The sequence below is a fragment of the Ambystoma mexicanum genome, chromosome 8 (assembly GCF_040938575.1).
Source record: "Ambystoma mexicanum isolate Mex_15411 chromosome 8, UKY_AmexF1_1, whole genome shotgun sequence".
Taxonomy (NCBI): Eukaryota; Metazoa; Chordata; class Amphibia; order Caudata; family Ambystomatidae; genus Ambystoma; species Ambystoma mexicanum.
The window spans coordinates 1,016,772,827-1,016,788,934 of NC_090929.1; the positions used below are offsets into that span (position 1 = coordinate 1,016,772,827).

Here is a 16,108-nt window from a genome sequence, read left to right on the forward strand (position 1 = left end):
CAAAAAGCCCGATACTGTGATCACTCTGCCCTCTATCATGGACTGTTTGCAGCACTCGGAAGGGGACCGTCAGTGCTATCCATGTTAGTACCCCTCTGGGTATGCTGAGTACAGGGAACCCACTGTGGTGCCCTGCCATCTTTTCGTGAGAGCTACTAGTTTCTCCTCATTGAGGTGCGTGCGTCTCCTGTAAGAGCGCAATGTCTATCTTCTGGCGGCGTAGGTATGTCATCACCCTGTTCCTCTTAATGTAGCTATTAAGACCTCTGGCATTCCAGGAGGCTATCTTAAGTTCTCCCATTGTTGGTACAATCTTCTATATGTCTCTGTGGTACCCTGTTCCCATCATGCATGCACTGTGTGGTCCTATAGGCTATTCCCCAACTGTTCCAACTCCCACCCCTTTAACTTCGCCCTCCCCAACGTGTGCCCAGCTCTGTACCTCGTGCTCAGGCATTCCCGCTTTTCACCTCAGTACCAGTGTCTTGTGTTCTGATGACCGGAGTCTGGCGAGTGGATAAGTAACTGCTAGTATCCAAAGAACAAAAACTGATTTTGGGTAACGGACGCTCCTTAACCTCATGCTTCTGTGGCCTTGGGTCCGTGTGGGTTACCTCTGACGTTTCCCAGGTTGATGTGTCACCAAAGGTTGTATTTCATGCAAGCTTGTCAGACTTGGTGTTAATTTATTTGCAAACTACTTCCGGACTCGCCAATGTCCAGGGGGCCAACCCTTCATGTGTTCGCCATTGATTCTTCTTGGCCGTCCGGTCTCTGGTGATTTTCGGTGTCCATCAATTTTTGCACCTCTTCAGGGGTGTCAAAGAACACAATGTGACCATTGTTTATTATTTTGAGCCTGGCTCGGTATAACAGCATGTATTTGAGGTGAGCATCAAGGAGTCTCCCTTTGAACAAAGTAAACTGTATTCTGTGTTTTGCACCTGTATGTCTCGGGAGGATAGCTCAGCGGCAACGTATTCACCCTGGTAGCAAGACGACACGGAGCAACACAGGGTCGATCCCCAGGTCCGCGCTTAGAAACCTCTGGGTATTAAGTGCGTTATAAATGACCTATCGTATCAGCGTATGCAGTGATCCTCGCTGATGCCCTTTGTATCATGTCTCCTTTCTTGAAGTGTTCCAGGATTTTTTACCTGTCTTTATAATTTAGTATTCGGGCTATAATGGGCCTTGGCTGGCCTCCAGGTGGGGCCAAGTGCTTGCAAATTCGCAGACAACTTTGCCCGATTGGCTTCACGATAATCAAAAACAGTTATGGGCCATTGGCTCAAATGATGCAGGGCTCATTACCTCTTGTGAAACAGTAGTGAGACCTTTAAAGGTGAACGTCACCTTCCCTAAAGTAAAATTAATGAGATTGTGGCCCCTGTGGCCCAACCCGCATACTGTCCTCTCAGCAATACCCTTCAACACCACTTTCTACAGTGTAATTAATTTATGCTCAGTATTCTTTTCAGTGCCTGTTGCGCCCCGGTTATCAAATGACTGACTAGGCTTACACAGGGATGTATGCACTCCCCTACCATCTTTTCCAGGATACTGCAAGCATGTGCAGCATCCCTCTGATTTCCAGGAGATTAAAACCTCATTCAGTACATTGACAATCTATTACTTTGCTCCACTGATCATACAGCAGCACAAAATGATGTCCATTATTTGTTAATTAGTCTGTCCAACTCAGGCCATAAGGTGGCTCCCTTTAAGATGCAGTTTTGTCAGTCCGAGGTAAAATACCTGGGACACAATTTAACGGCTGGCCATCGGGCCTTAGATCCGTCCACAGTAAATATCATAATGACGGTCGGGCTCCACCACATAAAAAACTGAATTGAGATATCTTTTATGTGCAGTAGGGTATCGATGGGCTTGGATTATGGATTATACAATTCTGGAAAAGAATTTGCAAAGTGCATGCAAGTGAGGCACCCCAAATGAGATTATCTGGTGTGATGAATCCAGATTATTTGACCCTTCTCCCCAGTGGGGAGCCACTCCCTTTCAGGCTAGAGAGGTGGGCCCGCTCAGCAAGACCCTCCCTAGGGGTCTGGGCAAGTGGGACCACACTGGGAGTGACTACCCGCTTGGGGACAAGGACTCTGATTCTTGTAAGGAACTCCCTGTCCACAACACGTCATCTGCCTACATGGGAATCGGAAAGACTGTTACTTCTGGTTCCGACCCTCCCAATAGTGACATTTCTCCATTCTCTTTGACTTCAAGTAATGCTGAATCTTACCTGAACTCCACAGTCAAAGAGCAGCGACACAACCCTTTTGTTTGTGAGGACGTATATAAAAGAATTTGGAATGGAGAGAGAATCCTCTGCAGAGGCGAGTCTCTCACGAGAGGACAGCCTAGAGGTGCAGAGCCACACTAGACCACGGAGCCAGGGGTAGCATGGTGAGCAAGCAAATCGGTAGAATGATGCAGGAAGTCTGGCGTCCTGACCATGCAAGAAGCCAAGGTCGAACTCGGGAAGGAGACAGTAAAATGACCGTCTCAGCTGGTGGCGCAACCACACAAAAGCCATGGTGGGCCTAGGGCCCCTTAACTGACAGCGAGAACAGACTGCAGGAGAGAGGTGGGCTCCACGATCACCACATAAGAAGTGTATTAGCTGCTGCGCAGCGGTAGGGAAGAGAACACTCCCGAAGAGGTAACGCCAATGAAAGATGCAAACTGTTAGTAGAGGCTGGGAAAGTCAAACGGGTTCCGGGTGACGAGAAATCCCCAGTGGGCAGATGCCCTCTCGAAACCAAACCAGGGCAAGCCTACAAAACGTCCTGATGGCTTTGGGGAGCCCAGAAAAAAAGACACTCATAGTCAAGGGTTTGAGAGCCACAGCGGTTACGGTAGCCCAGAAAACCCGAACGGGGACACGCCCCAACCGGGACTCCGCTGGAGTAGGCTTGTCAGATACCCAGCAGACTGGAGAATCCTGCAACACGAAACCCAGTGAACAGAACTGGGAGGAGGGTTAACCTGGAGAGTTCTGGTGCTTAAAAACAAAACAAGGATACTATCAAGCTCTGGGCTACATTGACCCACTCAGCAGAATTCCCATTCATAACTAAGCTGCGCTTCTGCAGTCAACAGCAAAATGGCTGTGCTAGCTCCTTGGAGCACCATTGCATCAAAACTGCGTTTTGCAGCGACAAAAGGATGGCTGCACCATCTTGCCAAACACCTATTGGGCAAGTTGGAAGAGGGGGCACACCGAGAAAGGTGCCAGTGTGTTCTTGGGTGCACCCAAAAGAAGCGAATCAAAGCAGCGTTGCTCTGCTGCTTGCAAACATTTCCCATTTAAATAGGAATATTTTACACTGAAAAGGATGCTGCAATGAGGCTATTTTCATCTACTCCACATCACATTGCTTTTATCAAAAAGACCCTGCCATGCCCATCCATATCCACATTGTGCTTCAGCAGAAGAAAGCATGATTCCTGCATGACAGGCTGTGTCAGCCAAATCTGAAAAAGGCAAAAGAAACTTCACTTTCAGCCGCAGAAAACGCTTGGCATTTGAATCACAAAATGTCAAAAAGATCAAGGCTTCAAAGAACTCCTAGCTTTCTGGGCCTATGTCAATTTCAGTGCATCTGTGTTTCAAACAAATAGCTGCATACAAGAAACGAACTATGGCTACAGAACAATGTGGCAATTCAGATGGAAGAGAAAAACTGAATTCGAAAGGAAAATGCCAGCAGTCACAACATGTTTAAATGTACTTTTGAAAAATACCTGTTTAAAAGTGTATGTTGGATAAGGCCCTGCTCTTATCTAGCAATGTAAAGGGGTTTGTGCTGTGAAACATATATGGGAGTTTTTATTCAACAGGCTTTCTTCTGATTCAAAACAAAAATAAATAAAATAAGAAATTAAATTGCATTGGCTACATGGGGGAAATCAGCCGCAAACAGGTTCCTGCTTGGGGGTTGCTAGCAACAAAAGGCACCTCACAGTAGATTCTAGGGCACACATGGGTGATAATTGCTACCTTGGCAGACTTTTGTCTGGGCTGAGGCCTCTTACAATAGAAATTCTGGGACACCAACCTGTGAAGTGGAGACATGGCAATAAACATTCAATCAAACGGGGAAACTCCCCCCCGATCCACACGCTGGGCTGAAATGACAGTTGGTGGTAGCTGAGGAAAGAAAAGGGCCAAGCGAAGGACAAAGGCCAGCCCCATTTGTTTCCCAAGACTATTTTTATAAATAAACTTTTAAGACTTTTATCTTTGCAACAGGACTGCGCAAAAATTTAGAAAGTTAAGTGTAAATGTAACTTTGTGGTTTTTAGTTGAAGACGTTGTAGCCTTCACTGCCATATGGGGAACAGAAATGGCATAGAAGTGGACATTCTAAGAAAGTGTACATGATGCCACCTTGAAATTCAATACTGATATGCCTAATAATAATCTATACACATGTATAAAGTTATAGAATTCCAGGCCGAATATTTCTTACTGAAAACAACGAACAATTGTTAAACGGACGAAACAAGGTCCTACAACTCTGAGAATGCTCTACATAAAATATGTAATCTGCCCATGTGATTTGTTAATATGCCACAACTGTAAAAATGTGCCATTTATGTCAAAACTGGGTTGTGGCAAAATTAACTGTGGGAGCTTCTGAACATACTAAACCCACATCAAAGCTGATGTCGGGTTTCTAAGAGTCCAATCAGTTAACGAGAAGACGGTAACAAACCCAACTGTCCAATCCGGTTGTTTAGGGGCGTATTCAGCTAAGCCTGCCCTACAATATAATTCTGTGATGTCACCATGCTTTAAATAAAGGGTGGCTGACAGAACTCTAGACACTCTCTCCTAAATTTCCAGCGCCTGCGTTCCTGATCTTCTACATTCATCTTGCCAGATTCCACTGCAAGGCCAAAGCATAGTTGACCCTACTCCAGCAAGGCCAAAGCATAGCTGACACTACTTCAGCAAGGCCTTGCTCTAAAAACCCCACTAACCAAGGGGAAAAACTGTAGTACCCTTTGTGGAGAGCATCCTGTGACCCAACCAGCTTCTTGCCCGCTAGCTGCATGCCCGCTGTACTTCTGCCATCCAGCTGTACTACTATCCAGTGACCAGAATTGCCCAGCTGTTTGCTGTAGGGGGCGCCTGCCGTGCAGTGACCAGACCTGTTTGACTGGCCCTAAATTCCAAACTGAAGCGTGGACTGTGAGTATTTCCTCATCCCATAGAAACACAGCCTATCCCATATTGACCCTTTGTCTTTGTTCCACTCTTTCAGGAACCCTATCCATGCCTTGGTAATTTGTCCAACTGTGCATCTTGTCTGTGATTTCCTAGTGTTAGCGCCATTCTTTCATTCACCCCATCTTGTAACTCCTTAGCGATGTTTGGAATAATTGAAATTAATTCCCATAGAGATCTGAACGCCAGGTGAAAGTGTTAAGTTGCAAATTAACCTGGGATCCTACTGTGTCTTTCTTTAACAATATAGTCCTAATAATCTAGTTTAAGTAAAATCTGTTCTTTTTCTCAGCCGATTTTCTCTATTTCACGGCTTCATTTTTATCAAAATCGAGCCTTCTTTTATCTTGCAAATCTCATCCAAATCTTCTGCTACAACCATCCTTTCACCCTTATATTGTCCATGTGATGTGCATCTATTCCCCAGCCCTAAAACCACATTACAAATCTGAGTATTTCACCTGTTTTTCATAAAAATCGGTTGTGTCAATTAAAACAGCAATTGAGTAAAATGCAACTTTCCAACGTGTGATTTTGGCTGCATCGTGTTTTTACTTTCAACTTGTTTTTGGACTGTGTGCCTTTTGTTGAGAACTTGCTTTGTGATTGTCAGTGTTTATATATTACTGCCATTGTGAGAAATCATATTTGCCTCATAGATTTAACCGCACATTAATTATTTGTCAATTCACGAGTGTCATAGGGCTTTAAAATTTAAAACTAATCAGTAACACCTAAAAAAAAGACTGCCTCCCTGAAAATTGTTAGAGACCGGAAAGCACTTGGAGGAGAAGATCAACTGAACTGCAGCAGGTATACATGACTGGGAACTGGAGTGCGCACCTCATCTTCCTTTTTCTACATGTTACAGGAATTCCGGGCTCCAGAGGCAGCGGCACCAGGGTTAACATGCCCCACCTAGGAGAGCCATATTGACGGCTTTTCCCCCTCCCCCTTTATGGGAAAGAATTGTGCTTTTGGAGGGGAGTTGGTTCCTGGTCACCTGCATTGAAAAAATGGTGCTATCCCCACAGCTACCAGAATTCCTTGAGACTGAATTTGAAACTAATCAATAACACCTGAAAAGAAAGACTGCCTCCCTGAAGATTGTTAGAGACATAAAAGCGCTTGGAGGAGAAGATCAACTGAACTGCAGCAGGTATACATGACTGGGAAATGGAGTGCGCGCCTCATCTTCCTTTTTCCATCTTAGGGTATGTATGGACTCCTCCAGCCCAAGGGGGGGGGGACCTAATCAGGTAAGTACTACCCTGGGAAACTTCCCTCCTAACTTCCCCCAGGAGGGCAGTAATCCCCCAAATGCTGGGTTAAGTTTCTTTCCCCGGTATCCCCAAAACCCCAACCTGCAGGACAACCCTCCTTTCTTTCCCCGCTTTCAGGAACTCAGACTACCCATTCCGGGAGAGTGGAGGCCAAGGGTGGAGGGTTACCAAAATCCACAATATCCAGGGTACTCCGGGAGAAGGGATAGTTACCCTTCCCGTGAACCACCGAGATTTGAACAGACACCCCCGTACCAGCCGGAACGGGTGTCCCAACTGGAGCGCTAGGTCCACCCAGGATCTGGGTCCCATGTTGAGGGCTCCAAAGAATCCTCAGATGAACATGGCGGCTCAGAACCCCACAAACCAAGGGTCTGGCACCTCAGAACAAGGACGGGGAGAGAACCCCTGACAACTCACCGGTTCCAGAGGAGGCAGCACCGGGGAAGGGGGTTATAAAGCCCTAGAGGAAGCTTCCTTCCTCACTTCTGAAAAGCCCCTGGACACCCAGGAACCAGAACAAAAATCTCTTGCCCCCGAAAATCTGCAACCCAGGGAACAGAGGATAGGTAGGAGAAATAAAGACAGTAAAAAGGTCCATTTTGTGGAGGAAGTTAGTGTCCTCCAATTTGAAGGGGAAGAATCCTTAGAGGATTCTGGGAAAATAATCTCCTTCAGCGAAAGGGGAATTCCTCCAAAAGAAAAATGGGTCCCAAGAGATCTAAATGAAGACTGGATGGGTGTGGGGACCGATTCAGAGTCACCCATCCCTGAACCCCAGAATTGTCATCCTGAGAAGAAAATAGTAATGGAGGGGTCCTCCCCACAAATTGGTTATAGTGACTGCCACCCGGTAAGGGGGCAGCACAGAGCTAAAGGAAACAGGGGATTCCAAAATCTCCACTATTTCAGGATGCCAAATTTTCATTACAGATCCCCAGACTGGCACAGAAAATTCTCCAAAACTCCACTGTGTCAGATCCTAAAATAAAGAAATTGACCACCCAGCTTGCCCAAAATATACATTACCTTTGTCCTCTTGAGGAGAAGGAGGGGAGATTTTATGCCCCGGTCTAAGTGGAAGGGCAATGTACATTTTCAGCACTGGTAGACACTGGATCCCAAGCCACTCTTCAGTCAAAAAGGGTCTTTGAGCAGCTAAATTCAGGAAGTGGGGAGAGATACCAGATCCCTCTCACCCCTCTTCCTGGACAACTCCAGAATTTCGACGGCAATTTAATTCCTGTCGTGGGGAGAGCGGATTTGGAAATGAAAATTGGGCGACACAAAGTGAAACACCGGGTCATAGTCATGACTCCAGAGGGAACACCCTGTCTACTAGGGGATTACATCCTGCACAGGTTGGCCCCCCTAATAGACTTTGTGAACAAGGTCCTCTGGACTCAGACTGACAGGCCAATAAAATTAAAACGGAGTGTCACCCATGCTAGTTTAAATGGCACATGCGACATGGTTGAACAAAAACCGGATCATATTGAGTTTCATTTCCAGAACAATCAAATAACTGACGTGACAGTTTTTGCTGTAGGACAACAAACTGGTGATGGGAACTCCTTTACAATCCTGAAAATCAACCTTCCTTCCACTTTCAAGTGGCATTCCACACTGGAAGGAAAAACCTTGAAATGTTATATTGATTCACAATCTGAAAATCCCAATTCTATAGTCAAAAGTGATGAGAAACCAGCTGAAAGTTTAGCTGACATTCAGAAAATTACAGAACAGTTGTTCATCTCTATTCAGTTAAATGAAGGGAAGGAGTCTGTTCTCGCTCGAGTGACCGTGAACAACGGTAAGAGCTTCATCAGCGAAGCCATGTCCCGAAAAGCTCCCAAAAGATCCACCCATTCCCACATTTAAATTGATCGATAAGTGGGAAATGGGCCTGGAAAATCCAAATACCAAACATCTCCTGCCAAGCAGGTGTATGCTCAAAATGTCTATTGGTAACAAAAGCATAGAACATAATTGTTGGGTTGTGTGAGATGTCCCTGCTGCATTTTATTTAGGCAGTGACATTCTCAATCGGTTTGCCATTAATTTGGACCTGATAAGTAACAAAGCCTGGTCCTGACTAGGGGGCAATCCCATGGGCTTTGATGATTCTGAAAAAGCATTTCGGTCAGCCCAATTGCTGCCATATGCAGTTGAAGTTCAAATTGGAGAGGAGGTCACCATCCCAGGATGAACACGACTATTCCCACTTGAATAAAAATTTAAAAGAGGACAGAAACTGCAAAATCTTGATGCATATGTACACCTCAACGCCCATCTTCAACAGCAGAGGTTGGGGTTAAACCCAACACCAGTAGTCAATATAGAACACAACACCATTCCAATATTGATGTATAACAGCGACCTTAGGGTATCACTCTGGGCGCAGGCACCATTATTGGAATGGCGGTTGATGACCGACATTTTTCTATGGATCTAGGAAATGAACTGATAGGACCAATCCCCAAAGACTGTTTTGACAATGACAGTGACAATGACTTACCACCAGACAGGATCTTCACCCGGCAAGGGGGGAATTTCCTGGTGTACTCTTCCTGCCCTTACAGTGAGGAAGAGGTGACCTGTGACATCAGGCAGGATGAGGTGATATTCCAAGTCCACAATGACTGCCTCTCCTACCTGAATTCCTCTGTCCAGGTCAATACTCTAACCAGAGACCTCTCCACCCAGCTGGAGGAGGCCACTGAGATAGCAAAACCAGAAGTCTTTCCAGGCTTCAGGCAAATGGTTGTAGAGCAGGTCAACCTAACTGATGCCTGTGAGACTCCGGAGCAAAAGCAAAAGTTGAAACAGGTGTTTTTAGATGTTCAAGATCTCTTTGCGGTGGACGCGCACGACTGTGGTTGCACCGAAATCCATACTACAACAATTCCCACGGACCCTGGAATGACTCCTGTGTTTGTGAAGCAATATCGCTTGCCTTTCGCATCCATGGAGTCCCTAACAGAAATAATTAAAAATCTTGAGTCATGTGGGATCATTCGTCCAGTCCACAGCACCTTTAATAATCCGGTGCTGGGGATTTTAAAACCAAACGGCCAGTGAAGACTCTGTGCTCACCCTAGGGAGCTAAATAAACGGGTCCACATGTCCTGATGGCCTCTCCCATACATTGACCAAGGACTGGCCCAGATCCAGGGGTCAAAGGTATACACTGCCTGTTACGCTCACCTGGTTCCACGGGGGCGCCACCCAGCAGCTGGGGTTCAGATGTCTCTCCTTGCGATGCCCAGATGCGACCAGCATAAGAGTTCTGCCTGGAATACAGGTAAGCTATGTTCAGGACTGGGCAACCGGGGTAAACAGCCTCCCACCTCCCTATAGGTCTGCGACCTTTCTGGACTTCTCCTCACCTTGTTTTAGATGTTGGCGTGTTCTCCGCCCTGCTGTCTTGGCAGGGGCGCGTTGTGCTTGGTGGGCAATGGCGATCGAGTTGCTTCACTGATGCCGGCCCGTCTTGAGTCTTTCAGGTAGGTCTTATTGCTGTGAATATTGCTGTTCTTGTATGCCTTTTAACAATGTCTTTTTTCCTAGGTACGCAGAAGTCCAATATGTGGCGGCGGAATCTGTGTTTCACCGGTAAGTATGGGCGTTTTTGGAGCGCCTTGATGCGGTGAATAGGCGCTATACGCTGCGCTTAAGATGTCTTGCCTTTGCTAACCTGTTATCTTTTCCTCTCCACAGGTCGCGGTACTCGGCCGGAGTGTGGAATTTCCATAGTGATGCTGATTGAGGAGCGGCTGGCGAAGTAAGCCTTTCGGCACAGTTCGTTAATTGTACAATGTCTAATGCCTTGTTTCTTCTCTTTTACAGGTCCGTCGATCCGAAGGAGCGCTTGTTCCAGGATGATGGTCGGGAGAGCTGCGGACCGCTGGCGATGAAGTTCAGGTAAGCTGCTGCCTTTTCTCACAATGTCTTCTCCTTTCCTTTGCAGGTGCTGTTCTTCCGAGGTTCGTGGCTGAAGCTGAACACAGTGAGCGTTACCGTTGCAGAAATGCAAACTAACGCGAAGCGTGTCAGTCTATTCGGGTGTGGTTTAAATAGCTTCAAGAAAGAAGTCCAGGTACCACACACCCAAAAACACTACACTGCAAGCCTGGTTTCAAGGAGCCAAGTTAGGAGGATGACTCCACATGACTGGCATTAATGAAAAGTAGTTCCCAATCACAAGTCCATATTCAAACATGAGCCTGGCGCCAAAGGCGCCAGGACTGGCCCCAAGAAGGCCTAGGCTGCAATTTCTTGGGTTTAGTGGGTACTGGAATCAAGACTCTCCCTGGCCCATAGGTTGGCCAGGGGGTCTTCAGAGTGTGGGTCGTGACAGCGCCATTGACCTGACAAATGGGTACTGGACAGTGTCTGTCAGTAGGGATGACCAATACAAGCTGGCCTTCACCTTTGGGTGGCAGCAGTACACGTGGACCCGGACTCCCTTCTGATACATCAACTCCAGCAACAAATTTAACATCTTCATACATAAGCTCATGCCCGACTTGGGTGAAAGGGGTAACCTAGCCTATGTGGATGATGTCCTGATAAAAAAGCTCAACTGTGGAGGAACATATAGCGGAAATCCGTTATGTTCTGACCCAGTTGAGGGTTGCCGGAGCAAAACTGTCCTTCCAAAAGGCACAGTGGTGCAGGACCTGTGTCAACCTCTTGGGGCATAAGAGGACTCCTGAGAGTCTCTGTCCACAGGGAAAGAAAGTGGAAGCACTCCTAAGATTGAAAGACCCCACAACTCTGCGTGAGCTAAGAAGCCTCCTTGGACTGACTAATTACAGATTATGCAGAGGTCACAAGACCCCTGATGCATCTGTAGAAGGGGGGGGTCAAGTGGGAGTGGGGTCCATAACAAGTGGAGGCAGTAAACCAACTCAAAAGAAGCCTCTCACAAGCGCCTTGTCTAGCTTACCCTGTCAAAAAACAATGAGTTCTTCTTGGAGACAGGGTTCTCTAATAAATGCTTGACAGCAGTATTATATCAAAAGCATGACAAGGTCAATAAAGTAATCTCCTATGCAAGTAAGACTTTATCCTCTGGGAAGGAAAAATTAAACGATTGCAAGAAGGCACTCCTGGCAACGGTGTGGGCATTGAAGAATTACCGCCCGTTCATCCAGGGGGAACACCTCATAGTGGAGACTCCACACTAGCCTTTGCAATAGCTCCAAAGTGACAGAATCCAGGCTGGAAATGTGAGTAATTCCAGAATTACTTCCTGGATTCTATCAATGCAAGGCTTTCCTGTGGAGGTCAGATATGGCCAAAACAAGAAGAGCCCCCTCACACAAGGTCTGGCTGACTTGCATGATTGTGCCAGAGAAAACTGTCTCAAGGACGAAAGTCTTAAAACCCAGGACAACATGGAGGCGTATCTGAATCACCCGCACAAAGTCTATGAAGAAGACGAGTGCGAGGGAATGCCCACAGTGTATGTGGACGGGTGCTCCTACAATGTTGACAACAACGGGGAAAAGGAACTGGTGGCCGGCGTTGGGAATGCCTGGGTGAATGATGCCCGGAACCCTCCGCTGGGTACAAAATCGGTCCCTGCAGTAGTCAGGTGGCGGAGCTGATGGCAGTTCATCAGGCCATCCTCACTGCCATCCAACACCAACTCCACGCACTGGTCATAATCACTGATTCAGATTATCACCGGAACGGGTTTGTGGAGCACCTGGGTAATTGGAAAACCAGAGGCATGCTATGTGCTAATAACAAACTATTTAAACATGGCAAGCAAATCCAAAATATTGATGATCTGGTCACCTCTAGTGGGATGACCATCTATTGGAAGAAGATCCAGGGTCATTCCAGAATAGAGGGGCCAGACAAAACTGGAAACGACCTAGCTGATCAGTTGGCCAAAACCAGAGCCATCCAGGGTGATCTCCTTGAGATCGAGTCCCTGTTGGGAGAACTCCAGGTCACTGCTATCACTAGGTCCCAGACAAATGCTCACAATGAACTCTCAACTGCCAGTGGAGTAAGCAGACCCCAAATGCTGATTTAACCACGGCACAAAAAGGGGATCAGATTATTGGTAAATTTTATCAACACATTGAGGACCCTGAGAACTTTCCCCTGACGGATACCGATTACATTGGGAAAGAGGACTTCAGGGTGTTGATGAAGTGTCCCAAAATGTTCAGAATCCAAGACGGTTTGTTGGTAAGGAGATCCATCTCTGGCTGTGACCAGTGGGTGGTACCTACCTGATTCCGAAGCCTGATGCTTAGTCACGCCCATGATGCGGCCACAGCCGGTCATCGGGGGGCCACACCACTTTAGAAATCTTACAAGAGGTCACATACTGGCCATACAAGGGGCAGGACCCTCGACCAATACTTGAAGGGGTGTCTTGTGTGTGCACAATTTCAGCCAACTTCACTCACACACCGAGCTCCCCTCCAAAAGAGGGGGACGACACTGCCATGGTCAGATTTACAAGTAGATTTCATCTGGCCCGAGATTCGCTCCTGTAGGGGGAGCAAGTACATGTTAACAGTAACATGCTTGTTTACCAAATGGGTGGAATGTCTCTCAAATTGCAAGGCAGAAACAGCAGCTGCCCTGATGAGCAACCACATCTTCTCGCGTTTTGGCCTACCCCAAAGGATTGAGTCAGACCGAGGTAATCACTTCACCAGCGAAGTGATGACAAAGATGTGGGAGATACTTGGGGTAAAAAGGAAACTTCACATTGCATATCACCCATCCTCTAGTGGGGGAGTTGAGAGGTACAACAAAACAATTGTGAGCATTCTAAAAAATATTTGTGGCAGATTTTGGGCCAAGTTGGGACATCCGATTACCACTTGTCCTGATGGCCATCAGATCTACACCTTCTTCTGCAACCAAGATGTTGCCATTTGAGCTAATGACTGGATGAAGGATGGTGCTACCTCAGGATCTGCTCTACAGAACACAAGAGCAGACACTGATAAACTTCTCCACAACTCATGAGTATGTTGAGAATCTAAGAAAACACCTTCAACATGCTTTTGCGTACGCTCAGCGGAATCTGGAAATATCTGCAGAGGGGATGAAGACTCAATATGACTTAAAAACCACCAAAAAGGAATACCAAGTAGGAGACAGGGCCCACTTGTACAATTTCCAAAGGAACCAAAGTAGTCAAAGCAGCACAATCTTGGAACGCTCTCCCATCAGAGCTCAGAATGGAACAACCTTGCCCCAAATGTAGACGTAATGTACTCAAATGGCTACGAACAAATGATTTCTAAACTTGCTTAGCCAGTACCTATACTGTACCGCCCACCGATACCTACTACGCTCTCCCACATTCACTGTATTTGCTACGTACTGTACCATTAACTGCTACTTGTATTACATAATATGTGACCCTAGCTTCCACCACTCTACTGTAAATAGAGGTGGCAGTAACTTTTATTTCATTGTATGTATGTATATATGCACTTGACATGTTTCTGTAACCAAGCTCTAAGTCTTCTTGTCCTGTTGCGCCCAGCTACCTATGGGTTTGGTGCACATTACCAAATAAATAAACAAACAACCAGACCAAGGAGCAGAAATGTCTCCCCAGCTGGCACAGGCCTTTTGAATTTATAGGTAAAGTTTCACCTGTCGCCTATAGAATCCACATCCACAAAGGAGAACTGACAGAAGAGAAATGGGTCAATATTAATCAGCTAAAGAGTTGTCACCCTAGAAACACTTTGCAGCAAATTGAGGAGCCCAGAGAAAACCAAACAGAGGAGACATCTGCAGAAAAAGAACAAGCAACAGAAGAACTAGAAGGGAACAGATAGGTTTATAGGTACAATTAGTTAACAGGCAGTATTTTCTTCATTGCCAGGACGAAAGGGATTCCCAAAATTCTAGCACAATCCATAGTTATCTGTGTCTTGGGAGTGAGCATTTGGCTTGTTGTCAGAATACTGTCATTATTGCAATGCATGGTGTCCCACTGCTGTCAACCTTTCCGGAGGGTAGTCATGGGAAAATGTAGTAACCGGTTCTTAGCCATGTCAATAGATTAATTCTGGTTGTACCCTTCCTAGACCAAGGTGGACCTCTCCAGGGACCTGGAAAGTGGAAATTGTAGAAAAAGCTGGGGGTGTCGCTCAACACCACAAAGGAAGACGTAAGGGGGAGCTGTGGGTGTCGCACCATACTCCAATGAGAGACAATGTGAGGATTATGGCGTACCACTCCCTGATGGAAGGTCTCCTCCCTGATGAACCCCGCTTTGCCCTACCAATGAACCCCACTTTGTCCTACTCTCCCTCGACAAGGAATCGCAGAAGAGTCGGGGGGATTTGTGGGCTACATTGACCCACTCAGCAGAATTCCCATTCATAACCAAGCTGCGCTTCTGCAGTCAAAAGAAAAATGGTTGCGCTGGCTCCTTGGAGCACCACTGCATCAAAACTGCGTTTTGCAGTGACAAAAGGATGGCTGCACCATCTTGCCAAACACCTATTGGGTGAGTTGGAACAGGGCGCACACAGAGAAAGGTGCCAATGCGTTCTTGGGTGCACCCAAAATAAGCACATCAAAGTAGCACTGCTCTGCTGCTTGCAAAAAGTTCCCATTTAAAAGGGAATATTTTACACTGAAAAGGATGCTGCCCTGATGCTATTTTCATCTACTCCACATCACATTGCTTTTATCAAAAAGACCCTGCCATGTCCATCCATATCCACATTGTGCTTCAGCAGAAGAAAGCATGATCCCTGCATGATAGGCTGTGTCAGCCAAATCTGAAAAAGGCAAAAGAAACTTCACTTTCAGCCGCAGAAAACGCTGGACATTTGAGTCACAAAATGTCAAAAAGATAAAGGCTTCAAAGAAATCCTAGCTCTCTGGGCCTATGTCAATTTCAGTGCATCTGATTTTCAAACAAATCGCTTCATACAAGAAACTACCTATGGCTAAAGAACAATGTGGGAATTCAGATGGAAGAGAAAAAACGAATTTGAAGGAAAATGCCAGCAGTCACCACATGCTTAAATGTACTTTTGCAAATAAGAAAAATACCTGTTTAAAAGTGTATGTTGCATAAGGCCCTACCCCTATCTAGCAATGTAAAGGGGTTTGTACTATGAAACATATATGGGAGGTTTTATTCAACAGGCTTTCTTCCGATTCAGAACAAAAATATGGGGGGGAAATCAGCCTCAAATTCTAGGGCACACATGGGCAAGAATTGCTACCTTAGCAGGCTTTTGTCTGATCTGAGGCCTCGTACAATAGAGATTCTGGGACACCAACCTGCGAAGTGGAGAAGTGGCAATAAACATTCAATCAAACGGGGAATCCCCATCCACACCCTGGGCTGAAATGACAGTTGGTGGTAGTTGGGGGAAAAAAATGGGCCAAGTGAAGGACAAAGGTCTGCCCCATTTGTTTCCAAAGACTATATTATAAATAAACTTGTAAGACTTTTATCTTTGCAACAGGACTTCGCAAAAATGTAAAAAGTTAACAGTGTAAATGGAATTTTGTGGTTTTTATTTTAAGACGTTGTAGCCTTCACTGCCATATG

The 16,108-nt window shown here is 46.2% G+C and overlaps 1 protein-coding gene across 1 annotated transcript in view; it reads right to left on the bottom strand.

Annotated features, from left to right (window-relative positions):
* The window catches only part of LOC138472665 (inhibitor of nuclear factor kappa-B kinase subunit alpha-like), a 1,781,717-nt gene that overhangs the window by 140,742 nt on the left and 1,624,867 nt on the right, over nucleotides 1–16,108 (bottom strand). The gene's annotated exons all lie outside the window — the stretch shown is intronic.